This window comes from Ailuropoda melanoleuca, chromosome 20, assembly GCF_002007445.2.
Source record: "Ailuropoda melanoleuca isolate Jingjing chromosome 20, ASM200744v2, whole genome shotgun sequence".
Taxonomy (NCBI): Eukaryota; Metazoa; Chordata; class Mammalia; order Carnivora; family Ursidae; genus Ailuropoda; species Ailuropoda melanoleuca.
Window position 1 is genome coordinate 29,859,109 of NC_048237.1, and position 26,470 is coordinate 29,885,578.

At 37.7% G+C, this 26,470-nt stretch overlaps 2 protein-coding genes across 4 annotated transcripts in view; one reads left to right on the forward strand and one right to left on the reverse strand.

The window, feature by feature from the left end:
• Positions 1 to 26,470, forward strand: part of FBXO34 (F-box protein 34) — an 83,688-nt gene that overhangs the window by 34,279 nt on the left and 22,939 nt on the right. Inside the window, exon 1 of one of the 3 annotated variants that reach the window (XM_034648470.1) lies at positions 16,553 to 16,570. The exons of the other annotated variants lie outside the window; for them this stretch is intronic. The gene's annotated coding sequence lies outside the window, so the exon portion shown is untranslated. Of the gene's footprint in view, positions 1 to 16,552; positions 16,571 to 26,470 lie in introns of those variants that run through there. 3 annotated transcript variants of the gene reach the window in all.
• ATG14 (autophagy related 14) overlaps positions 20,122 to 26,470 on the reverse strand; it is a 73,738-nt gene continuing 67,389 nt past the window's right edge. The window contains exon 15 of the transcript XR_004622166.1: positions 20,122 to 20,293. The gene's annotated coding sequence lies outside the window, so the exon portion shown is untranslated. The remainder of the gene's footprint in view (positions 20,294 to 26,470) is intronic.

A 26,470-nucleotide genomic window follows, 5' to 3' on the forward strand; every position in this document is an offset into this window, starting at 1 on the left:
GATTCTAGCCATCCTAGAGGGTGTGAAGTGGTAATCTAATTGTGATTCTGATTTGCATTTTCCAGATAGCTCATGATGTTGGGCATCTTTTTAAAATTAATTAATTGATTAATTAATTAGAGAGCAAGCGAGAGAGCACAAGCAGGGGGAGCAGCAGAGGGAGAGGGAGAAGAGATTCCCCACTGAACAGGGAGCCCCATGTGGGGCTTAGTCTCAGGACCTGGAGATCATGACCCTAGCCTGCCAGGCGCCCCTGTTGGACATCTTTTCATGTGTTTATTAGTTACAAGTATATCCTTTGAGAATTATCCATATCCTTTTCTCATTTTTTAATTGGGTTGTCTTTTTATTACCGAGTTACAAGAATTCATTATATATTTTAGATACAAATCCCTTATTAGATACATGATTTGCAAGTATTTTCTCCCCTTGTGGGAGGTTGTGTTTTTCACTTTCTTGATAGTTAAAATTCAGAGTTTTTCATTTTGTCTATTTTATCTTCTGTTGCTTGTACTTTGGGTGTCATATCTAAGAAACCATTGCCTAATCCAAGATTTATTGCCCAGTTTCTTCTAAGAGTTTTATAGTTTTAGCTCTTAGATGTTATCCAACTATTTTTCTGTCTTCCCTGTTAGAATGTCAGCACCATAGGAGGGCTGGGGTGCTGTTTGTCTTATTTGTTGTTTGGGTCTCATTTAAGGTTTGGGAAATACTAAGTGTTTAATGATGATTGTTAATGATTTTGGAAAGACAGACTTCAAGGAGCTATTATCAAAATGCATTAAAACACCTAACTTGAAACACTTTTTAGTTTTTTTGTTTTTCTTTTAAAGCTGGGAACTGAAATATTTTGTTAATGTGCCAGGAGTTAAATTAGTGTCTCAGATTAGGTTTAGGAGACTTTAAATAAGTTTGTTTATTATGATTGACTTCCCCAGTTCTCAGACTTGTCTGTTTAGCATTACAAAACTGGGCTTATGTAGCTGAGTATTTAATGAATTTGCTTTTAGACTTGGAGAATTTTGTTTGTTTACTCTGTTTGAAAACATCATTATTGATTTTTTTAAAAAATATTTTATTTATTTATTTGATAGAGAAAGAGCCAGTGAGAGAGGGAACACAAGCAGGGGGAGTGGGAGAGGAAGAAGCAGGCTCCCAGCGTAGGAGCCCGATGTGGGGCTTGATCCCAGGTCCCCGGGATCACGCCCTGAGCCAAAGGCAGACGCTCAACAACTGAGCCACCCAGGCGCCCCTGAAAACATCATTATTGATTCTTAAAGAATAAACCAGTGAACAAGTCCCATGTTTCTAAACCTCTGTGTTTCTTTCTGATAAACAAAAATTTTACGCCACTCTCTGGGAATCTGATGCCACCCTCAGTAGGTGTTGAAAGACAGAACCTTTTTTTGTTTTTGTTTTTGGTTATTTCCACAGTAAGGAGGATTTTGTGAGTTTTTCCTACTAAGTGATGTTCCCCTTCCTGTAATACTAGATTTGGAGTTAAGGTGGCATCTGAAATGAGGGCTTTGACATATATTAAATTGAACTACTGTGACTTCCCTGAATAGCATAGACTTTGTCACTGTAAATGAGTGCTTAATCTTTTGAGGAGAAGAACTGGCATTTTGATAATGAGTGATTTTGTACCTGACTAGGAGTCAGCTTTTTGTTGTTGTTTTTTAGTGGATTGATGCTAAAATTTCAGTATGAGAAGTACCATAAACTAGTGCAATAACCAAATGTTGGTACCTTGCTAGATTTCAGACAATCCTGGGGGAAAATTTTTAGGATTAAGCTAAATTATGATGGGGGGGATACCACCTCATTTAACACTTAAAAAAAAAAAGTGGGTTTAAGAAGGCCTCAGTAACAGATATTTATAAAGAATGTATATGTGTTTGTGTATATTAAACTTAGAATTTTACATCAGAAAAATTAGTCAAGCAATCTGATACTTGTAAGTATATACAAGGAAAAGAATAATATTTGGATTTATTGATTAGTTATAGTGACACATCAGCTGCTAAAGTGATGAAATTGTTTAATATGAGTATATGTCTCAATTCTGATGCAATTGCCTTTAAGTCTATGTTTATGCTTGTGAATTTAATTTTTACAATGGTAACCTCATTCTATTCTTAAAAACTTAAAAAAAATCTGCCAGCATTGAGTGCTGTATTTTTTATGTTGGGAATAGATTATCTCTAATGCTTGAAGCACCAGCCACGGTCTCCTCAACGCCATCACTACCATTCTTGTCCATGAAAATATCTTTCAGAATATATAAGTTTGGGTACTGATTAGACATAATCCTGAATCATTTGGTTTTGGTGGGGTAGTGTGGAAACTTTCAATGAATTTTCTATATTTCAGTCTCCCATTCTCACCCACCACTTTATTTTATTGTGAAATTGCATAATTTTGTTTTTGAATGATTTTTTTCTTTGATGAATAGCAGTTAGTTGCAAAACAAAAGCAACAAACAAAATACACCAAACTGCAGCTTCTACAAATGTCAAGAGAATACCAGAGTTCCTGTACTTCAAAGTAGTGAGGGTGGGTGAGGTGTGGGGGTTTGATTGAAATGAATGATTTATTAGTCTTCAATGTTCTATTCAGTTAAGCCCCCCCCTTTTTTTTTTACCTTTAAGTAGGTTCCAAATACTTAAAACAGATTGAATTTTCTCATTTACATCTTATTTTGTTTTAAAAATAATTTATTGCTTATACAATTTAGAAAAGGTTTATAGCACTGTACATGTTTTTCTTTATTATGTATGTCCATATGCCATCCCCCAAAGTGGGGGTATTGCACAGTTCTCTTTTTAGAGATGAAGAGGAAAATGGAAGCCAATTTACAAAAATTTGATTTGGGCAGTTTTTTGGTAATGCCATTTTGAGACATGAGATATACCTCTCTTTCGTTTTTTTGTAGTGCTTTCTTGCCTCACTCTCACCTAGTTTGCCAGATATGTTTAAAAGTATGGCCTCAGAAATTAAGGAGTGCATTTGTTGTGATAAGCACAGGATGATGTATGGAACTGTTGAATTACTATGTTGTACACCTGAAACTAATGTAACACTATTACGTTAACTAACTGGAATTAAAATAAAAACTTAAAAAATATAAAATAAAAAAAAAGTGACCTCAGTCTTAAATAATGATAAACCATTTTGTTTAAAGTCACTGTATTAAATTGCAAATAATTTAGGTGGCCAACCCATTTTTATTGTAACCATCTTTCTAGGTTTGGAGCTCTGTGTGAGACTGGTTTGTTTTTCAAAATACATTTTTAAGATTTATTAAAAATACGGATTTTACCTACTTTGTTTTTGTTCTTTGTGGCAAAAACGATGGTGACTGGTGCTGTATCTGCTGCGGAAGTGCCCAAGAAGAGCTTAAACCCTTGGGATTCTTGTAAGAATGGCTGATCTGAGAAAATACTCCCCTTTCATTTTAGTTTGAGCAATAGATTTCTCTCACAGTAGCAATTAATTGACCTAAAATATAGGTCTAATTAATACATTAGAATTGCATCTGGAAAAAAGTTTTCAAAAATAGAACTTTTAAAAACAAGCTATTAAAAATTGTTTTGTAAAAATTTTCATTGAATCAGCTCAATGGAATTTCTCCCATGACCTGAATTTTATTCCCTATTTTTCCTCCACCTTTTTTTTTTTTTTTTTAAAGATTTTATTTATTTATTCAACAGAGATAGAGACAGCCAACGAGAGAGGGAACACAAGCAGGGGGAGTGGGAGAGGAAGAAGCAGGCTCATAGCGGAAGAGCCTGATGTGGGGCTTGATCATAACGCCGGGATCACGCCCTGAGCCGAAGGCAGACGCTTTACCGCTGTGCCACCCAGGCGCCCCAAAGATTTTATTTATTTATGTGACAGAGAGACAGCCAGCGAGAGAGGGAACACAGCAGGGGGAGTGGGAGAGGAAGAAGCAGGCTCCCAGCGGAGGAGCCCTATGTGAGACTCGATCCCGGAACGCCAGGATCACGCCCTGGGCCGAAGGCAGACGCTTAACGACTGCGCTACCCAGGCGCCCCCTTTCCTCCACCTTAGTAGAAGTACTGTGTGTATGTACAAGGCCATGTTGATGTGATTATAAAGTCATATCATTATTAAATGTCTTTTTCATACCTTTTCTGATTTTTGCCTTGAAGTCAGTTAATAAAGCATTAATGTAATTAATCTAGATTGAATAAAATATTGACAAACCACAGTGACAGATAAAGTGCACATTTTAAACCTGTATAAGAGCAGTGGAATACTCCTACAAACCAAACTGTATTTTGCTACTTATTGCCTGCGGTGAGTTTCCGCTTAAGTGTTTGTGAAACACATGGTTTTCTCTAGAGTTGCAGTGCTTATATTTAAATGTTTCTACTTAGTTGTTTCTACATAACATCCTTTTGAAAACTATATAAACTATATGATGTCACATCTAGTATCCACCACATATATTTTACGTTTATAGATTATGCAAGGAAATAATCATTTTGTGCTTAAAAACAGTCCATATTTAGGGCACCTGGTTGGCTTAGTCTGTTGGACTTCTGCCTTTACCTTAGGTCATAATCCCCGGGTCCTGGGATGGAGCCCCACCTATGTCAGGCTCCTTGCTTAGTGGGGAGTATGCTTCTCCCTCTCCCTCTGCCTCCCCCCTTTCCCCCACAGCTTGTGTGCTCTCTTTCCCTCTCTCTATCTCAAATAAATAAAATCTTTAAAAAAAAAAAAAACCCAGGCCATATTTAGATCTTACTAAATGGAACCTTCCTGCACTAGTGCTTTTCAGATAGTAAAAATTTTTATTGTGTAAAGGGGGAAGAGAATTTAGCATCTGCGTTAGGATCATTTTTTCCTATATCCTATTAGCTAATTCCAAGATTGTTTAATATGGTATCCACCCATTTCATTTGGCTGCAACTTTTGCTCTCATGAAAGTAAGACTGATTGTTCTGAATTGCTATGTATATGTGCTTTGGCACAGCATGAAGGTACCCTTAATAACGTAGTCATTGTCTTTAAAACAGCTTGCGGTTATGACTACAAATAAAAGGGTGCGACAGGAGGGCATGGCAGATAATGGTTCTTTTTTCTGCACCAAGTGTTTAACAAATCTGCTTTGTACTATGAGCCATTTCTGTGCCCTTGGACTACCTACTGTATTTTCTGTATATTGTTTCTAGTCAACTGAAATGTTTGCATATTTGTCACTATAACTTTGACAAGTCTGCAGTCGACCACTTTGATTTTTTTTTTTTTTTGTGTGGAGGCAAGCAAAACAAAATGTGTGGAAAGAAGTTGAGTAGCCTTGCCTCTCTCGGAATTTATTTTTTCACTTGCACGTTTAAATACTTTCATGTCTAAATTATTTCGGGTGACTCTTGTCCTCCACACGTTTGTTTACTTTGATCTGTTTAGAAATTTGGGAATGGTCTTTAGTTTTAATCCTTTTCCTTTTTCAATGCAGAGTAATACTATCTGTACTATGTAATTTATTTTTAAACAAGGATATTCTATGGAAAAAATTGCTGGCTATTTGAATAGCTCTGTTTTAGATTGCTGAGAGATTCTGTACTGACCATTAAGGAAGGATATTATTTCTGCTGTACTTTATCCTATGTTAAATAACTGTATGAAGTGATGAGGAAGGAGAAAACAATATCCATAATGCAGAAGTCAGAAAAGCTTGCTTAACTGTGTTGCAAGGTTTTCTTTGAATCTTGTGTTCCTTATTGGCCCCTAAGAGAAGAAGACTGACACTTAATGATCTTCATGGCAATCACATATGGTTGTTAGCATTTATTCCTGTTTTGCTGATTCAGAAATGGAGGATCAGAGAAAATAAGTATTTTACCTAGAATTACAGGCATATAACTTCTAGTAATGCAACTCCAAAGCCAAAACTTTGGTTCTAAGCATATCATTTTCTACTTCAAGTGGCTTATTTTTAGGATTAGTTTTATCCTTTGGGAGATCCACTTAGTAGCATAAAATACTTAATGTATTTAAATAAATCAGAATTCAGTGATGCTTGAGGTATACTAAGAAACAAGAATAACTTGTCTTTGATTTCTTACGGAATTCATTGGTAATGGCCTTACCTTTAAAGGTGCTGCTATAGTATTTTAACATGGATTTTTACATTTGATTTTTACATTAAGATTCTTCCATATTTGGATTATTATCTTCATTTTATAGATGTTGAAACTGAGATGCAAGCTTGAAGTAAGTGCTAAGTATTGCTAGATGTGAAGTTCAGGTTTTCAGAAGAAAATAGTGATTTACTATAAACAGAACCCAGTGATTCGGAATCAAGATACTTTAGGCAGTAGTACCATCAATTTCTCCTTAGTTCCCTATCTTTAAAATGAAAAGGTTGAACCAGGTGATCTCTAAATGCCTCGTTAAGTGCTCCAGAATGATTATGTTTTAAAAGCTTCAGGGTCCATGAGCGTGAATGAAAAAAATATTAAATACTTGTTTTTACTAATCTGTAACTGAAATTTACCATTTCCTTTAAACCACAGCAAATTATCAACCAGAACCTGTAAGTTTGTGAAATCACAGATACTTTTATCATATTGCAGTTGTTGCAGATATCTTGAAAATATCATTTATGTAGGTCATAATTTGGAAATTATGGTAGTTAATAGACTTGTCATTAGAGCTTGGTTTTTTGTATATTACAAAAGTAAATGTATTTTATACCATATGAATTTTAAAAAATATTTTGATAACTGTATTTTAACATAATTGGCTTTCGTGATGTGTATATGTTTGTGTGTTTTTGCTTTAAAAAAGTTTATAGGGGTGCCTGGGTGGCTCAGTCGGTTAAGTGTCTGCCTTCAGTTCAGGTCACTGGGATTGAGCCCCACATGGGGCATCCTGTTCAGTGAGGAGCCTGCTTCTCCCTTTCCCTCTGCTCCTCCCCTCCTGCTTGTGCTCTGTCACTCTCGCTCTCTCTCAAATAAATAAATCTTTCAAAAAAAAAAAAGTTGATAGTTTTCACATACTGCCAAGGGAATGGCATGATGGCATGAAAAGGTTTAAGTACCCTTGAACTGCATGTTCTCCTCAGTGACTGCAGGAGTGATGTGGTTGATGATCTTTTGGATACTGCTTTATGGGGGACTGTCGATAGAGGGGGGAGTCATCTCTAGATATCACTCTCTCAGGTTTCCAGAATGATGGATTATGATTATGTGATTTTTCAGTAACACAAGGAAGCTAGATAGATCCAAAATGGCGATGTCAGAAATGAAGTTATGATCGTCTCTATTTCGGATATTCATTTTGCAAGAATTAAGTCTTTAAGTAGTTGTTCCATTTGAGCAATATAGGAAAAGACCTCTTATTTGAAGTTATCTGCTGTTGATATTCCAAGTCGGGAGGACTAGCTTGCCAAGAACAAAAGTTACCCACACAGCACATGTACTACACAAAATATTTCTGAAACAGAAGATGAGTTGGAAGGTTGTATTTACCTTAAAAACATTAGGATTAGGACATTTGCTGTTGAGTTTTTGTGTGTGAGATTGCGTGTGTATTTTGCTCGCCTTGTTTGTTTTGTTTGTTTGGCTCTTAGTAATGTATGTATTAATCAGTTATGAGGAAGGAAATGGCAACAAATTCTTCATATTAGTAAGAATTAGGAATATGCACAAAACTCACTAGTTTAATTGGAACACAGAGCCTGCTGGAGTACTGTCCTGTGGTGAGTCTGTTATTCCATTTGAAATGCATTTGTCTTTGGATTGGGTTGGGTGGGATTTGCATTCTCGAAGTTACAATGAGTTTCCAGATCCTTATCAGTCTGTATTAGGAGTGACCGTTTTTAATCGTGATAATGAGGCAGCTATTCCCAGGTGGAGACTTAGTCACTGGCAAAATTGTCAGGACCCTGAAATAGTTTGGGAAAACTCAGGATGGAAATAGCAAGCTGTTTCAAAAACAAAACAGAAAACTCAAGCAGCTTTTTTGGAGACAGTGAGCTAGGGTGGATGGAGGTGGCAAGAAACCAGATGAACTTCCCTAAGTCTGCAAGCTATCTAGAAGCCGGAAGAGATTAGTATTATTTACCTAAAGCACTCTAGTGTGAACAAGAAATTTCGAATCTCATAAGGTTAAAGTGGTTAACAGCCACTAATCTGGAATATTCTCTGTGTGCATTGGCAAAATTTAATTTGACTTTGAGGAAAAAAAATTCTTCTGGTAGCAGCTTGTTCTGGTTGCCAGTTTGAGAAAAATTTGGTATTTTATGCCAGGTATTTTACTAGTGTTAGGGGTTTGTGTGTGTGTGAGGGAAGTCTTCATGATCCTACAAGGCCACACTGGCATGCCAGGGTTTACTAATTAATAATGAAGACAAGATGATCTTTGCCATGATTAGATGGGATGAAGATGAGAAATGTAGAACATGTCTTCATATATGTCTAGGCTACCTTAATTTTAAGCGCAAAAGGAATCTTTTTTAGATTAGGATTTCTTCATGGCTGCCTGCCTGCCAACATAGCAAGCTGTAAAACCTTGTTTAGTTTTCCTTAAATCCAGAAATGATTCTATACCAAATCCAAACAAACCAAATCACTCTTAAGGGAATAAGTGAAAACATGTGTAGCTTAGCTGCCTTGGCTGGCCTACATATGTTTGCAGATTGGCTCAGTTCTCTGTGCTAAGCAAATTCCTTCTTAAACGTCCTATGATGACCATGACCATCAGCATCATCCATTGTGAAGGTGAACAGAGGATGTGACATTTATTTATCTGAACTGGGTTTTGCAAACTCTGACCTAACTCTTCTATTTTTTTTTTTTAAAGATTTTATTTATTTATTCTACAGAGATAGAGACAGCCAGCGAGAGGGGGAACACAGGCAGGGGGAGTGGGAGAGGAAGAAGCAGGCTTATAGCAGAGGAGCCTGATGTGGGGCTCGATCCCACAACGCCGGGATCACGCCCTGAGCCGAAGGCAGACGCTTAACTGCTGTGCCACCCAGGCGCCCCTGACCTAACTCTTCTAGCTAGCTAGACAGCTAACAGCTAATAGCTGACCTGACAGCTATATAAAGACAGAATAAAAACAAACGCGCTCCAGTTGTGTTCAAATAACATATGGTATATTACAATTTCTGTGTACTGAAAGCTTTTACTTCAGTGTCAGGAATAGTAAAGGTATGAAAGAAATTGAATTTGTTGCTCCCTTAAAGGCACATTCTAGAGTTAATTATGTTTATTTGAATTTTTCAGAGCTAAATGGAAAGTCTCTTTATAGTGTTTGGAAAGAATGTAGGCTTGCAAAGGGAAACCCAGTGTGAGATACGGAGTCATTTGGTATAAACTGCTGAGTTAACTACCTTCTTCTGGAAGGTAAGCCATCAGCTTTTCCCGAGTTGGGCCATATTGGTATCATATGACACAGCAATATCCCTAACTAATGGTTAGCGTTACAGATGATTTTGAATATTAGGTGAGGTGGGAAACAAAAGCAAAAGAAAAATTAAATTTCCGTACTACTTACAGCCCGTTGACGAGTTCTTGAAACAGGCAGAGTCACATTCCTCTAGGAACTCAGCTGCCTTGATGTTAATACTTTGCTAAGGGCAAAATGAAATCTTAATCTTAGCCTGACCCCCCCAGGATCTTGGAAGTCTACTTTAACATATAAAAAGATATATGTTGGTGGTCATCCCCCAAGCATATGACCCACTGATCTACATCTGAAGGGTCTCATGACTAAAGTTTTATTAGACAGCAGTACATGGCCTTTTCCTAACAACAGTAGCTACCTCAAGGTCCTGGAAACCTTGCTTCTGAAATTCCTTAGAGACTTAAGCTATCCCTAACCCCCTCCCAACTTGAAAGTATATAATCAACCTCATGACCGCAGTGCTGCTCTTCCTGCCCACGAGTCCTGTCCCCGTGCTTTAATAAAACCACCTTTTTTTGCACCAAAGACATCTCAGGAATTCTTTCTTGGCCATTGGTTCCGAACCTTAACATCTTTCCTCCATCATTAGACCGTAGTAAGATCCTTAACTTTTTATTATACAAGTAATACATTTTTGTAGAAAATTTGAAAAAACTACAACAAATGGAAGGAAAAAGTTTCTTGTTGAGAAAACTTATAATCTGAAAGATGAATCATGAACTAAAACATTCTGAAGTTTTTCTGCTAGTTTTTCTCATGTTTTTATTTTGTATTTTTTATCAAAGTTTTGAATGTTCATAAAGATTTAATAGCTCTATAAAATGTATTTTGAAAAGCAGCAGTTCTCCTCCCATTTGTCCCTCTCTAGAGGCAAACATTTTAATTTCTTAGAACTGATTCTTTTTGCATTTATCTGTGTTCTTGTAGGGGAGGAAAATTTTTTTTCCTACAATCCTTCTAGGTTTTCCAGCTGGGCCCTGTAAATTGAACTGACAAAAGACAGATTAACAAGAGAAAAGCATGCAAATTTATTTAATATAAGGTTTATGTGACACAGGAGGCTTCATAAGGTAATGAAGACCTAAAGAAATGGTTAAGCGGAGGAGCCTGATGTGGGGCTCGATCCCTTAACGCCGGGATCACGCCCTGAGCCGAAGGCAGACGCTCAACCGCTGTGCCACCCAGGCGCCCCAAGCCTAGTATTTTTATACTAGATTTGTTGGAAGAGTGCAATGTCATAGAAGGATGTGATCGTATTAGAGAGTATAAAAACTAAGGGTATTAAACTGGAGAAACTTAGCAAAGCCATTTCCTTTGGATTTCTCTCTGTATCCCTCCATCTTCACAGAAAAGGATGTTCCTTTCCTCTGGCTATAGGAAGGATATCTCTTACATGAAGGTCTTAGGACCTACTTCAGGAGAGAAGGGAAGGTCAGAAAGTCCTTCCTGCACCTGCTGTTTCTCAAATTTCTTCCATTTATACTCAGTATGCCAAGACACCATATTTTGGGGTAGCAAGTTCTGAACACCGTCATTCTTAACAGCATATTTGTATTCTGATTTTTTGATTTCTCAGCTTCAGGCTGTATTTCTTGGTTTCCCATTATGGCAGGGTTTAGTTCTTTCTCGGCTTCCCCAGGTACCCTTTTTACTTTTTCTTCTCCGATCGTAATGTAGTTGTTCATAACTTTGCTTATTAGATTGATATTCAGTGTTTAAACAGTTAGGACTGAACATGCGGGGTGCCTGGGTGGCTCACTTCATTAAGCATCTGCCTTCACCTCAGGTCATGATCTTAGGGTCCTGGGATCAAGCCCCTCATTGGGCTCCCTGTTCAGCAGGGAGTCTGCTTCTCCCTCTCCCTCTCCTTCTCCCTCTGCCCCTGCCCCCACCCTCACCCCCAGCTCATGCACACATACTCCCTATNTCCCTATCTCAAATGAAAAAAATCTTAAAAAAAAAAAAAAAAAAAAGAAGACCATGCTGTTCCCAGTTAAGCCGCAGAGTAGTCTATGAACACTTGTACTTTTCTATACAATTTGGTTTTCCCTGAAATTCTTATTTTTCATTGTTATTATTTACTTTCAACTTGAAACTACTCACTAATGTAGTTCAGATCGTACCTTGTCTATATTTCCTTTCAGGAAGTTCTGACACTCAGGTATTCTCTTAGTTTCCTATATTCTTAAACATGTGCTTCCATCTGGACTGGTTGCCACTATTTTTATGCACAGCTCTTATCCTGGGACTTCCCTTCACCAGTCTCTTGGGGATACTTCTTGCCTCTTTGTGTTGGATTTCTTGTTTTCTAGATCTCCTATTTTCTTGCTTATTGGTTTATGCTTTTATTTTGGCAGAAAATACATTAGGTTCCTGATACATTAGGTTCCTGATTATTTATGTGATTGGTTCTTTTCTTTGTTTCTCAATGTTGGAAATTGCATAGTAAGGTGTGGGTTTGGTTCGGTCCATTGTGCTGAGTACTTGATGAAGCCTTTAAATCTGGAAACTATTTTGTTGATGACTTTCTTCCCTTTTTTTTTTTAAAGTCCATTTAATTAATTTCTACACCCAACGTGGGGCTCAAACTTATGACCTGAAACCAAGAATTGCGTGCTCTTCCAGCTGAGCCAGCCAGATACCCCGACTTTCTCCCTTCCTTTTTCCTTTTTTTCCCCTCTTAGTTTTCTCCTGAACTCTTGTTACTCAGATATTGGACTTCCTGGATTGATCTTCCATCTTCTTATGCTATTCTAATGAGTTTTTCATTTTGGCTGTTGAATTTTTTAATTACCAATAAGGCATAGTTTTGCTCACTTTCACTTAGTTTTTCCACTTAGTTTTTCTTTCTTTTTTTATTTTTTTTTATTTTTTTATTTTTTATTTTTTTTTAAAATATTTTATTTATTTATTGACAGAGATAGAGACAGCCAGCGAGAGAGGGAACACAAGCAGGGGGAGTGGGAGAGGAAGAAGCAGGCTCATAGCACAGGAACCTGATGTGGGGCTCGATTCCCATAACGCCGGGATCACGCCCTGAGCCGAAGGCAGACGCTTAACCGCTGTGCCACCCAGGCGCCCCTTCTTTCTTTTTTTAAAGCACACTGTTCTTCATGTTTGCCATATTTTTTTTTTATGTTTCTGAAAATATTCATGGTATCTTTTTCCCCAGAGTTTTCTTCTGTCTGCATAATCTCTGTAAGGACTAGCTCTGTAATTTGCAGGGCCGAATACAGAATGGCAGTGTGCGTCATTTATTGAAGAATTTGAAGACAACAGAGCATTAAACTTAACACAAAGCTCTTTTAAAAGGTGCAGGGCACTCTGTGACTGCCTAGGTACATGCCTGTGAAGCTGACTCTGCTCTCCTTTCCAGCTTGTTTTTTCTCTTTCATCTTTTTTATGCTGGAGAGGCTAACAATTCTTGACTACTTGCTGATATTTAATAGTGGGATCCTAGAAAGCTGATTGGAAGCTCTGAATATTCAGTAGAACTTAACAGTTGTTAACTTTACCATAGGAAGATCTGGGTGAATGAGTTTTTTAAAAAGTTATTTATTTTTCTTTTAGATTTTATTTTCAGAGAAAGAGAGAGAGAGAGCACACGTACATGCGCAAGCAGGGGGAGCAGCAGGCAGAGGGAGAAGCAGGCTCCTCACTGAGCAGGGAGCCCAGTGTGGGACTTGATCCCAGGACCCTGGGATCATGACCTGAGCTGAAGGCAGACACTTAACCAACTGAGCCACCGAATTTGTTTGAGAATTTGTCATTATCTTTATATTTTTCCTAGGCTAATCGATAATATTCTCCTGAGAAGTCTCTTCTAATCTCCCCTGCCTGGAAGTGAAGACCTGACTGTCAGCCTTTTGGGAAAGGGTATTGATAGAGGGGGCTGGGGTTGGTGACTAGTATTGGCACATCAGAGACCATTTTTAAATTTTTAGGAACTTTGTGTGCCATTTACTAAATATAACAGTTACTTAAGATTAAACAAACTTATAATGAAATATTATATTAAAAATAAATCAATAACACTAAAAATTTACCACCCCCTAATTATTTTACTACATTTTTTTATTATGGAAGCTCTTGATATTATTTACATCTAATTTATATGGTGGAAATACTATTTAATGATAGGTTACCATGCATGTCTTCTGTGAACTCTGCATACAGTGATACCATTTTTTATCTTGAAGCAACCTGGTAAGAGTATTTATACCATAAAAATCTTAGCAGATGTTACAAATAACTACCCTGTTCCTCCCCCCTCCACCCCCACTTCCCCCAGATAGTTGTCAAACATTTACCAACACACCATGGATGGGGATCTAGTACATACCTTAACTTAAACTGCTTTCGTCTTATCTGATGATTCCTTAGTCCATATAACCCTTTGTTTAACTCTCTTTAGGTTCCCTTCAGCCTTCTGTAAGAGAGAGGGAAGGGCATTTATCTGCCTGCCTGAAGGACTGGATCTGAGAATTTCATTTCAGAAAGATTTTCTGTTAACCCTTCGCATTTCATCTCTGCTTATCCTTTTGGGGGAATATTCCCTAATGCTTACCTTAGGATTCAGTTTTCTTGGGTATTTGAGTCCTTTACCTTTTAGCCATTTATATTTCAGCTTTCCAAAATTTGTGGCTGTAATCTCTAGTTCTCTTTGTCCCTTTGGGTTTGTATCTTAAAAAAAAAAAAAACAAGCAAAAAAACTTGGTGTTTGGGGAAGGATCAACGAATAGCTAGCTATGTGTTTAGTCCACCATTTGGTATTACCCAGAAGTCTGGGATATAATTCTTGAAATAAATAGGTAAATAACCTTAGCAATGTAAGGGGGTTCTGAATAGGCTTATTAGCCAACCCCCCTGCTGGTTTGCAAGCCTGATAAATGCGGTCAGGAAATAATTCTACAGACTCCAGAATATTTTTCGTTTTCATAAAGGAAGAAGTAACTGTAAGTAGGTATTGAATCAGATGACCTGCTGTTAGGTTTTTATATGGATGTGTGGGGATGTAAGGAAACACATAATGCAATTTCAGGTCACATAGTTTGATTTGAGGAGAGTTAGGATAATATACTTTATTTATTTATTTTTTTTAAACTTAGTTTCTTTTTTTTTTTTTTTAAAGATTTTATTTATTTATTCGACAGAGAGAGAGAGACAGCCAGAGAGAGAGGGAACACAAGCAGGGGGAGTGAGAGAGGAAGAAGCAGGCTCATAGCCGAGGAGCCTGACGTGGGGCTCGATCCCATAACGCCGGGATCACGCCCTGAGCCGAAGGCAGATGCTTAACCGCTGTGCCACCCAGGCGCCCCGATAATATACTTTATTGTCCTAGGTCTATAGCAATTCCAATTGTCCTTTATTGGCCGGATCTGGTTACCTGGTCACCTCATCCACTCTGAAGCAGGCACTGATTGCTCCATCATCTAGTGAGTCTTCTAATCTTAAGACTTTGTCCCCACTTGTGACCTCTTCTGCTCAAATTCAATGCCCTTTCCCCTCATTAGATTTGATGTGGTTGGTTGGACTCTCCTTTAATTTCATACCAGGCCACTTCATAGTCCATTAAGATCCCCCCTTGTCTATTGATGGTTACCTTTGGAGAAGGTTGGAGTAGGAAGGTCATAGGATACCAGGATAGCAGCTCAAGTAAAAGCAACTGCCTGTGATCTCTCAGAAAGAGGATGTGGGCCACTCTGGCATTTAAGATACCCAAAAGGTTTTAACTAAAAGAATAAATATCTAACAGAAGAATAAGAGAATAAAAAGAATAAATATCTAACAGAATATATGTACAGCAATATCCAGTTGCTAAATTAAATTAAACATTTCTGGGGCGCCTGGGTGGCTCAGTTGGTTAAGTGGTTGCCTTTGGCTCAGGTCATGATCTCAGGGTCCTGGGATCCAGTTCTGCTTTGGGCTTCCTGCTCAGCAGGGAGTCTGTTGCTCTCTCTTCCCCTGCCCCTCCACCCCGCTTGTTGCCGCTAGCTGTCTTGCTCACTCTCTCAAATAAATAAAATCTTAAATAAGTTAAACATTTCTGCAAAAAGGATTTCTGGCAACCACTGCTTATTGTTCCTTTTTCTCATCTCTCCTTTTCTCACCATCTTTGTGTTTTTATTAGAGGATTTTCGTTTTTGGTTTATACATCCAGGTTAGACTGTTTGTATATGCTAATGGATTTTTCTTTTTGGTTGGATTTTTAAAAATCATTTGTAATTTCTGGTGATCTCCCTCCTGCCTGGGAAGAAATACTTTTCTTTCTCAGGGTTGGTTGGGAGGATTAGGCTAGGTTTTTTTTCCATATGATTTTGTGCTCAGGACCAAAATTCTGTGGAGAGCCTGAAAAGATTTTTTTCCATGTTTGGAACTTTATTCACTTAAAAAAACTTGCATGAGTCTAACTGTTAAATCATCTTGAATCACATATTTAAAAAATCACCTTATGTGAAAACAGTAGAATGCTGTGAAATTGGAACTGTCTTGAGATATGTAGGTCCTATGACTGTCATGCTTGCCGTACTCTTCCTCAGAAACAGACTTGCATTTGGCTTGGTGTTGCCCACATCATGCATATGAAATAGGAAATCTATACATGAGGGACCTTGTCTGCATGGTTTGGGGAGAATTATGGTAGCATTGTGGTAGGTTTAAGAAAAGTTCACTCAGGCAGTTGGCTTTGTCAAGATGACCATGATTGCCTGCTGACCAGCAATCTCAGAAGAGCTCCTTTTCTCAGCCCTAAATGGTAAAACCTTAAGGTGGTGGTATAACCAGGAGCTGCTGCCACACCCCTCAGATTTTGAAATGTCCTAAGCCAAATGGTAGGGTGAACTTTTCACCAAATTTATCAGTTTCTTTTCTTTCTTTCTTTCTTTTTTTTTTTTTTTTTAAAGATTTTATTTATTTATTTGACAGAGACAGCGAGAGAGGGAACACAGGCAGGGAGAGTGGGAGAGGAAGAAGCAGGCTCCCAGCGGAGGAGCCTAATGTGGGGCTCGATCCCAGAATGCCGGGGATCACGCCCTGAGCCGAAGGCAGCTGCTTAACGACTGAGCCACCCAGGCGCCCCTATCAGCAGTTTCTTTTTCCTGCCTCCTTTCACTTAGGGGACATTTAAGTAAGTTTTAAGGTGAAAAAGTTTAAAAATTTTTTATGTACAGTCATGGTCTTTATTAAAACTTGTTAAAACTGGCTTGCTGTTGAAATAGCAGATGGCTGTGATAAAATGGGAACATGTCTAAAAAGAAACCAATGCAGATTAAATCATAATTAAAAATATCTTTAATATGATTCACTAAAATGTTTTTCTTTTGGGCTGTTAATATTGTGTCCTCTTTTTATTCATCTTTTGACAAAACCAAAGAATTTTAAAAAGGGTGGAAAATGACTAACGATGGCTTTGAAATTTCTTCTTTTAGAGATTTTTAGGACTTGGACTTTCCAAAGTCAAAGAATCTTGACAATAAGATAGTTACTTGTAAGAGCAAGGCTGATACTGGGTTTTTTTGCTTTTTTTCTTCAGTGAGTTGTCAAAATACGGGTTATACTTACCAGAAATACCTGGTCCTCTTGCATTACAAGGAATATCAGAAGGATGTTATCCACAGATGTCTTAAAATGGCAAAGGTTTTACTTACATCCCTCACTTCTGCCCCCACTAAAAAAAAGAATATGTGTTTTCCTTTATTTCCTTTGCACCATTGACCAAAGTAGGTATATATGACCTTTTGGAGAGACAACTTGTGACATTTCTAACTGGTCCCATGCTTAGCTCAGTGCCAAGACCCAGTAGGTGTTTAACATTTGTTGAATGAAATGAATCAATACTGATTCCGAACTGGTGCCTCTCCCATCCATTCTGTATAAAGCTACTCCAGGGATCTGTCAAAAATACTGAACCAACCATGCTACTTCCCCTTAAAAATCCTTTAGTGTCTCTCAGCTACTTAAAAATGCCTCTCAGACTTTTTTCTTCTTAAATTGTTTTTGGTATTATAAAATTAATATATATATTGTGGTCAGAAATCCAAACATTGAAAATAGATTAAAAAAAAAATGTCTCTAACTCTCCTCCCAACTGACCAGTTTGCTGGACATTATTGTATTTTTCTGTGTATCTGCAAACTACACATAGTCTTTTCAGTTTTGTTTTACACTAATAGTATTATACTATAGTACCGTCCCCCTCTCTTACTCCCTTTCCATTGGATTGGGTGAAGTTTTTAATATCATGGAAATTAATCCTTTGTATATATTGCAAATACTGTTCTCCCAATCTTTTGCTTATCTTTTAACTTTATGGTGTCTTTTCCCCAAATTGACGTTAAGAATTTGTATTTAGTCAGATATGTCAGTATTTTCTGTATTTTGCTTAAGGAAGGAGGAGTTACTTCCCACTAAAATTTTAAAATCATTCATATTTGACAGAATTGGATTTTACTTTTTTTTTTTTTTTAAAGTAGGCTCCACGCCAGGCTTGAACTCACAATCCTGAGATGGAGACCTGAGCTGAGATCAAGAGTTGGACACTTAGCTGACTGACCCACCCAGGCGCCCTTGGATTTTACATTTTACTCAATCTGGCACTTTTAAGTTTTTATGATGAAGTAGGCATCTACCTTTCACTCAAATATCCAGTTTTCTCAGTTTATTCAAACATCCTGCTTTAATCATTTAGGATGTTGTTCTTTTGAACTATTTATTTCTGCTCTCTTGCCATACTGTTTTGATTACTCTAGTTTTTATGTATGTTTTGGGAGTTTTATTTTTCCCACCACAAATCTTATTGACTGTTCTCTTTTTAAACTTAGATATAAATTACATGCCATAAGATTCACCTTTTAAGAGTAGACAGTTCACTGGTGTTTGGTACAGTCACAAAATTGTGCAACCATCACCTCATTTTCGTCACCCCCTAAAAGAAGCCCCCCCCCGCCCGCCCTTACTCCCCAACTCTCTCACAGGCCCTAGGCAACCATTTATCTACTATATGTCTCTGTAGGTTTGCCTATTCTGGACATTTCCTACAGATGGATCATAAAATATGGGACCTTTTGTGTCTGGATTCTTTCACTTAACATAATGTTTTCAAAGTTCATTCATGTTTTAGTACTGTCATGAGCATGCTATGAAGGTGCACTCACAAGTTGTGTCTTTCCACATTGTCAGCTTTATTCATTCATGAAGCAAGGTTAACATAATTATAAAGCAGGTTCAGGATTCCTGTGACATTTCATCACATAATTAACTTGGCTTCTTACAGGGCACACAAAGCAGAACACAAATCACACAACAAACAAGATAACAGGGAGTAGGAAGTTAAGGAACCAAATAAGAAGTCAGTCTGAGCAGTCAGTCTATGAGTGTGCAGTTGAGATGAGGCCTCTGTCCTGTCTGGGTCAGCTCTCAGCACTTACTGCTTACCATGTTCAAGGAGTGAATGATCTCAGTTCTGTTTGGAGATCAATCAGGCAGAGCCTTTGGTGGCAACTGCCTTTTTTAAGTGATCAGACGTAGAAGGGTCAATGTCTGAAGAGTCTGACAGTTTGCTGCAAAAATTCTCTCTTTTTAAAGGGATTTAATCAGTCTTGGGCCCTGCAGATCTCCTCTGCTTCTGCTCGTTATCAGTTCTGGGTGTGGTTAACTGGTACTGGTCTTCGTGATACATCATAACTGCAGTACCCTTAACTGCTTTTGTCATTTTGACACAGGTCCCTGCTTGACCCAAGTGACTCCATCTTGCTTTCTCTTGGGGGAAGGGGCAGAGAGAGAATCTCAAGCAGCGTCCCCGCTGAATGCAGAGCCCAACACAGGGCTTGGTCTCACTGCCCTGAGATCATGACCTGAGTCAATATCAAGAGTTGGACTCTTAACTGACTGAGCCACCCAGGTGTCCCCATCTTGCTCTCTACAAGTATTCGTACCATTACTTCATTAATTCGTTGTATGTATATACCACAGTTTGTTTATCCGTTCATCCACTGATGGACATCTGGTTTTTCACCTTTCACCTGTTTTAAATAGTGCTACTATAAAATTTTGTGTGCAACTTTGAATATCCTGTTTTCAGTTCTTTGGGGGTATATCCCTAGGAATAGAGTTGCTGGGTCATGTGGTAATTCTTTGTTTAGTGGTTTTTGTTTGATTTTATATTTTGATCTTTTATATGATAAGTTTTTGAACTATTAGACCAAGTAATATTTAATTTGATTTTTAACAGGAAAGCCCCATAGCCTGTACTTTGTAAGTAATGAGAGATTTTTGTCTCTTCCCTTTGAATATTTTAGTGCTTGTTTTTTGGTAATGTGATGGCTGGCATCTTTTTTTATTCCTGGCTATAAGGATAGGACTGTTTTTAATATTTTGCTACTGGGCATGCTATATTCTATACATTTCTGCTTTCTTTTATTAAGGTCAAGTTTTCCTGTATCCTTAGTTTGGTAAGAATTTTTTTGAAAATCAGGAATAGATGCTGAACATTATTTCCTTTTAAGTATTTATTGTGATATGGCATCTTTCCTTCAAACTGTTAATGTTTCCGGAGCATTGGGCTTGCACTACTTCGTTGCTACCTTGTTACTTGAGTGGATTTTTCTTCCCTTCCAGGCTGGTGGTTGGTCACACATACACAAAACATGTTGGCAGGAGACCAGTAGAAGACTAACGCAGGTGAGAAAACTAATGTGTTTTGTGTATGTGTGACCAATCTGAAAACCAACCTAAGAACATCTGTTCTGGAAAATCTGTAGCGACAAGTTCAGCAATGGTGTAGAGCTGTACATGTTAGAATATAGTACAACATGTTTATTTTCTTCAGTCCTCTTATTTCCTTCATTTTTTCCTGTAAACGAAACAATTTAAAATCTTGTTATTCGGAATCAAGAAACATACTCCTTTAAGTGTTTATAAATATACTCCATAATTGGTTCTGCTGCTCCTCCCACCTTGTTCCTGATAAAAAACAAAGCTACAAAATGCTTTGAATTTTAAGCAAATGGTAAATTATCTCTGATCACAGGGTGCTCATCACCATAGTAACAAGGAGCCAACTCATTTTTGAAGTGGGGCAGGATGCTGGTCCATTGCTTTTCAGAAGGACCTAAGACAATCCAAATACCTTTTTGTAGATTAGACAACAGGCCTAAACATCTTCAGCATATACAAGTCACAGATGAAATAGTTTGTAGAGGTGGTAAAATCCCCATTTGAGGTTCTGTCACATTACAAAGACTCCAAAACAAATCTAGATGGGCTTTACTTTCTGCCTGAGAATAATCAAGTAGCTCCCTATTAAGGTTCATTAATTCACCCCTCACACCCATGCCATACATGTTGAAGACAACTGGTGGAGAAGGTCAGGGGGACTAGGGAATTAAATGAAGTAAAGGTAAAAAGTGATTTTTAGATTCGGCCCAGATTGTGTGGGCAAAGGTCACAGGTAATCTTTGGTTTAAATACATGGTTAGATTTTGAATTGCTTTGTGTTAGATCTTGCTACCGAACAAGGTTGGTTGGGACCTAAATCTCAGAGATTTTCCTTAAATGTGTTTAAAGCTGTATTTAAAGCTAAGTTCTGGGGAGAAGGGTTGGTGGAGAGAGAAAAAAAATAGATCAGGATTTGAGATTTGTCGCCTGAAACATCTACCATGATTTTTGGAGGATGTAAAAAAAAAAACCAAAAAACATAACAAAAAAAAAAACAACCCAAATTTTCAGGTACCTAGTAAAATATAGAGGGCTATCTAATCTTTTAGTTTATGAATAAAATTAAAGAGTTTAGGAAAATCAAAATATGATCTATTTAAGGGAGCCTGGCTGGTTCAGTCGGTATAGCATGTGACTCTTGATCTTGGGGTTGTGAGTTTGAGCTCCACGTTGGGTGTAGAGATTACTTCAGAATAAAATCTTAAGAAAAATCCATTTTGGACTAGCCAAATAACATGGATAATGATGACCCAAAAAAAGCATTTTTTAAAAAGTAACCTCTATGCCCATCATGGGGCCCGACCTCATGACCCTGAGATCAAGAGTCACATGCTCTACTGACTGAGCCAGTCACTGCCCCTAAAAAAGCCTAAGTTTAATTATTATCAGGAAAACAGGGGAGTTTGAGATTCAGGATAGAAAAACTCCCAATAATACAAACTCTGGGGGCATTTTTGACATTTAGAACATCAAAATCCTCCTGAAACGGTATAATTTTTATTCAACAAATATTGTCCATAATATACTCTTTTGGGCCTCATAGAGCAGTGAACAAAAGTCTTCTCCTTGAGCTGATGTTCAGCCAGAGGAAGATGCACCAACATGGATACATGTCAGGAGGGAGGGAGCAATCGTGGCAGGGAAGGTAAAGAAAGGATAAAAGGAATAGGGAAGGTGGGGTCTAGTACTTCTTTATGTAGATAGTCAAGGGGTGCCTCTCTGAGAAGATAACATTTGAGTAGAAAGATGGAAATAGTCAGTGATACAGAAATACCTGGGTGTTAAAAAACAAAATTCATCTGAACTAATTGGCTTTATTAAGTGATTCATGAGTCTGCAGCATCCCACCTAGCAAGTAAAGGAAAGCTCCAAGGATATGTACAAAATGGAAGGTTTTTATAGGAAGAAGTGTGGGGCAAGAAGGTTATTAGCAAAAGAAAAGGTTTGGGGCTGGATCCCCTTCCCTTAAAGGGAAGGGCTGGAGGTCTGATTATTGCTGATTACTCCATCTTCCTTTGGGGGGATGGAGTGGGCTCTTGTGACAGATTACCTCATTTCTGCTAACTAGAAAATTCCTGTCTGACCAATTAAGACTGCATTTCTGGGGGAGGTTGATACTGCAATTAGGGTAGGTATTAAGCCCTCCTTTGGTGACTTTGCCTGGCCCAAGTGATGCTATTTTGGGCCTGTGGTTTTCTTTTTAACAAGGGTGTGGTACAGAAGAAAATGATAGATGGAATTTCCCTTTTTCCTTATGGAATTACACTGGCTGCTGAGTTTGGGAGTAGACCATATGGAAAGCAAGAGTAGAATTGAGAGAATTAATGCAGGTGAGAAACCATGGTGGCTTAGAATTAGCTCAAGCTCAGAAGAGTATGAATACCTAGTAAGTTAAAATCCATTTGCTGTATCACTGAAGAAAGTATATAATAAACCGAAGTTGATTAGGCTTTAAGGAGGAGCTTAAAAAATTATAAGCTATGCCTGTTCTGTCTTTAGGAAGGGGTGGGGGTGCTGAATTTTGTTGTATTGAGCAAGTTCTTTGGTTCTTTCTAAAATTTTTTTAAGATTTTATTTATTTGTCAGAGAGAGACTGCTCAAGCGAGACATAAGCAGAGGGAGCAGCAGGCAGAGAGAGAAGCAGATTTCCCGCTGAGTAGGGAGCCCGCTGCATGACTCATTCCAGGACCCTGGGATCATGACCTGAGCTGAAGGCAGACACCTAACTGACTGAGCCACCCAGGCATCCCAAGTTCTTTGGTTCTTAAGGGGGTATAATTAGCTGTGGGTCAAGAACTGTACGTTAGAATTCATCATAGCTTGGTTAATTTATTCCTTAGGGTATTTTTTTTTCTTCGCTTTTTTCACGTGTAACCCAAATCTTCTGGTTTGATAATATTGGTACCAGGAGAGGAAACAAATATGAATGGAGGACTCAGGTACTTCAGTTTCTGAAATTGGAATTTTGATCCCCATTATGACTTAATAAATCGACACTAATTTTTAGCATAAGCTAGCCTTTGGAGCCTTGTCAGCTCAAGAGTTCAGTGATAAAAGTGGGTTTTGTGGTCCCATATCAGTGTATGAAGACCTGGCTAGGTGGTCATCTCATGGTTCTTTGATTTATAATTCCCACAGTAAGGAGGGTTCTGTTCAGGAAACCAAGTAAACATTACACTTTCTTTGTTTCTGTTTTGTTTTCAGCATGAAATTACAAGATTGGATGATTTTAAAGGATGTTTAACCAAGTTCTATATTTCTTGATGCCTTTGACTCATTCCCTTTCTAAAATTTTAACTAGAATTCTATTCAATATTATTTTGGAGAGTCACTGAATTTTCTTTTACTGGATTTGTGGGATGTGGGTAGGGATGTGATAGTGGGATAGAATTAAAATACCTGTGCAACTTTTTTTTTAGAAAAGGCATTTTGGGATTTAAGGTGTTTGGTATTTGTTTAAGAACAAAAGAAAATTTCACAGTGATTTGATATTTCTTATAAAATTTGCCTTTTGAGACTTCCCATTTCCTTTTTTTTAGGGCCATGCTAGGAAAAATGTTAATTTTAGTACTGCTTTTTCTTTACCTTATGGCTAGCCTTTATTTTCATGTTAAGTTCAAAGATAATGCTTTTCCTGTTTGATTTGCCTGCTTTTTGTTCCTCTACTGATGTTTCCCTTTCCGCTTGCAGTCTTCCCAAATGAGAACCTATAGAAGGCATTTATCTGTAGTTTTGATTTGTGTGTTTCCTGTAATCATGCAAGAAATTTAGAGCTGAGTTCTCAGCATCAGATAGCTATGACATCAGTCTTCTCTTTCCATCAAATTTAGTTTTAGTGTTTAAAACTTAGGAAATACTGTACTCTTTTGCTAACAGTGAGTGACCTAAAGAATAATCTCTTGTTTTTTAATGTGATTCCTAGGTGTTCCTCCTTTCCCTTATGTTATCTCAAAATCTCTTTGAAGTTTTTTGTGCGTGTATCTCTCTGTAAATCTTGTACAGTTTGTTTCAGACCTCGAGTATTTCAGGAATGGTTTGAGCATAGACCAGGATCAGATTCAGTTCCAAAAAGGGCCTTGCTTAATGTGTCATTTTGTTTCTATTATCCTGATGTTCTTATCCCATTTCTAGATTTGTCATGTAAATGGGCATTCATATTCTTTCTAATGAGTCCTAATGAGTTCTGTTTATTAAGAATTTTTTCATTTCATGATATGGTTGACTGTAAAATAGCTTTCTGAAATCTTATGCATTAAATATATTATTTATGTATGTTACACGTGCTCAGTACTTCCTTTTCTTTCCATAAAGACCTTTTATGTACATATGCTTTATTTGTCTATCTTCCAGCTAGAATGTTTATTTAATGAGGATGCGTATTTTTATATTTTGTTCACTACTATATCCCCGGTCTTTGGAAGAGTGCCTGGTACATAGTAGATGCTCAGCAAATAATGAATGAGTGAATGAAAGATCTAATTTAGTATCTTAGCTCCCAAACTGAGATTCGAATAGAAGGAGAAATGATCGCTTGAATGTTCAAATTAGAGACTAGAAATTATTTTATACTTGTGATTTGGAATGGAAGAAAATTCACCAACTTTAAGGATTGGTGTAAATTCCCAGAGATAAGAAAGGCCTAATCTCTTTAGGCCCCACAGGATAGTTGCTTGCCCATTTTTTTTTTTTAATTAAGTAGGCTTTCTGCCCAACGTGTGGCTTGAATTCATGAGATCAGATGCTCGGGTCGCCTCGGTGGCTCAGTTGGTTAAGCGTGTGCCTTCGACTCAGGTCATGATGCCAGGGTTCTGGGATTGAGTCCTGATCGGACTCCTTGCTCAGTGGAGAGCCTGCTTCTCCCTAACCTGCTGCTCCCCCTGCTTGTGCTCTCTCTCTCTCTGACAAGTAAATAAATAAAATCTTAAAAAAAAAAAGAATTGCAGCCTCTACTGACTGAGCCAGCCAGGTGCCCCAATAGTTGCAATTTGAGTGCAATGTTAGTGTTGCAGATTTGGATGAGGGTGAGTTTAGAGATCTCTACCTTCTATGTAGTTTTAATCAAATCTCTGTGGTATACACTCATAAATATATTAATAGTTTTTTCCTATGCTACTCTCCTCCTCTCTTGCACTGAATAATTTCTGGTCTGGAGCAGTATTTTGAAAATTTGAATAACATGTGAATCCCATCCAAAAGAAGAAATTTATTGAAACCCTTTAATATAATAGAATTGTAAAGTTTTTATGTTGCATTATTATGTAGTTACTAGTAAACCCTGTATGCTTCTAGGTTTTATGCAACTAAAAAGAGAAAACAAATACATAACATGTATAATACTTTAATGTTCTTTTGACACTATTTTGAATAAAGTTTGAAAAACCTAATCGATTACAGTATAAATGCTGACATTCACTCTGCAAATTCTTTTGTGTTTGTCGTATTTTAAAGATACTGTGATAACTCATCTTTTCTCCTTTTCTCCTTTGGGCTGCTGCTGAAACCTTTGTTCACACACTGGCTTTCATTTTGCCTTCATTAAATCAGGGTTTTCTTTTTTTTCTTTTTTCTTTTTTCTTCTTTTCTTTTCTTTTCTTTTCTAAGATTTTATTTATTTGACAGAGAGAGACAGCAGCGAGAGAGGGAACAAAAGCAGGGGGAGTGGGAGAGGAAGAAGCAGGCTCCCAGCAGAGGAACCTGATGTGGGGCTCCATCCCAGAATGCTGGGATTACGCCCTGAGCTGAAGGCAGACGCTTAACGACTGCGCCACCCAGGCGCCCCTAAATCAGGGTTTCAAGCACATTGGAACATATATGTAGGTGTTAAATAATTATTTTCCAATTGAATTCAGGAACTGAAGAAGAATATCCTATTTGACTATTCTTGGGTATTTAATATTTTTCTCACCTGTACATGTCACTCAGAGTAGAGATAAGAATTATAGTAAATGTTATTCTCTGGAGGGCATTGTTTTATGAAAACACTGAATGAACTGATTTAAAGGGTCTGCTTACGCAAGAACCTGGGTTTAGCACTGTCACCTCTCGATTAGATTCCAGTTAATACAGGTTAGCTTCTGGTTTGCCTCTGGGTGATGTTTGTTCTCTGCTAATGACTGTAGAAGGCTTTTTGGATACAAAGCTCTGTGTCTTTTACTTTGCTTTCTAAAGGTTGGAGGGAAATGTTGTTTAAAATTAGATGGGACTGGGTGTCAGTTCCTGAAGTAAGACATATTGCAGATGTTTTCATAGGGAGAACTTGGTGTACCTCTTTATTTGAATCTTTTATAACTTAAAATGTAGTGTTTTGAGTTTG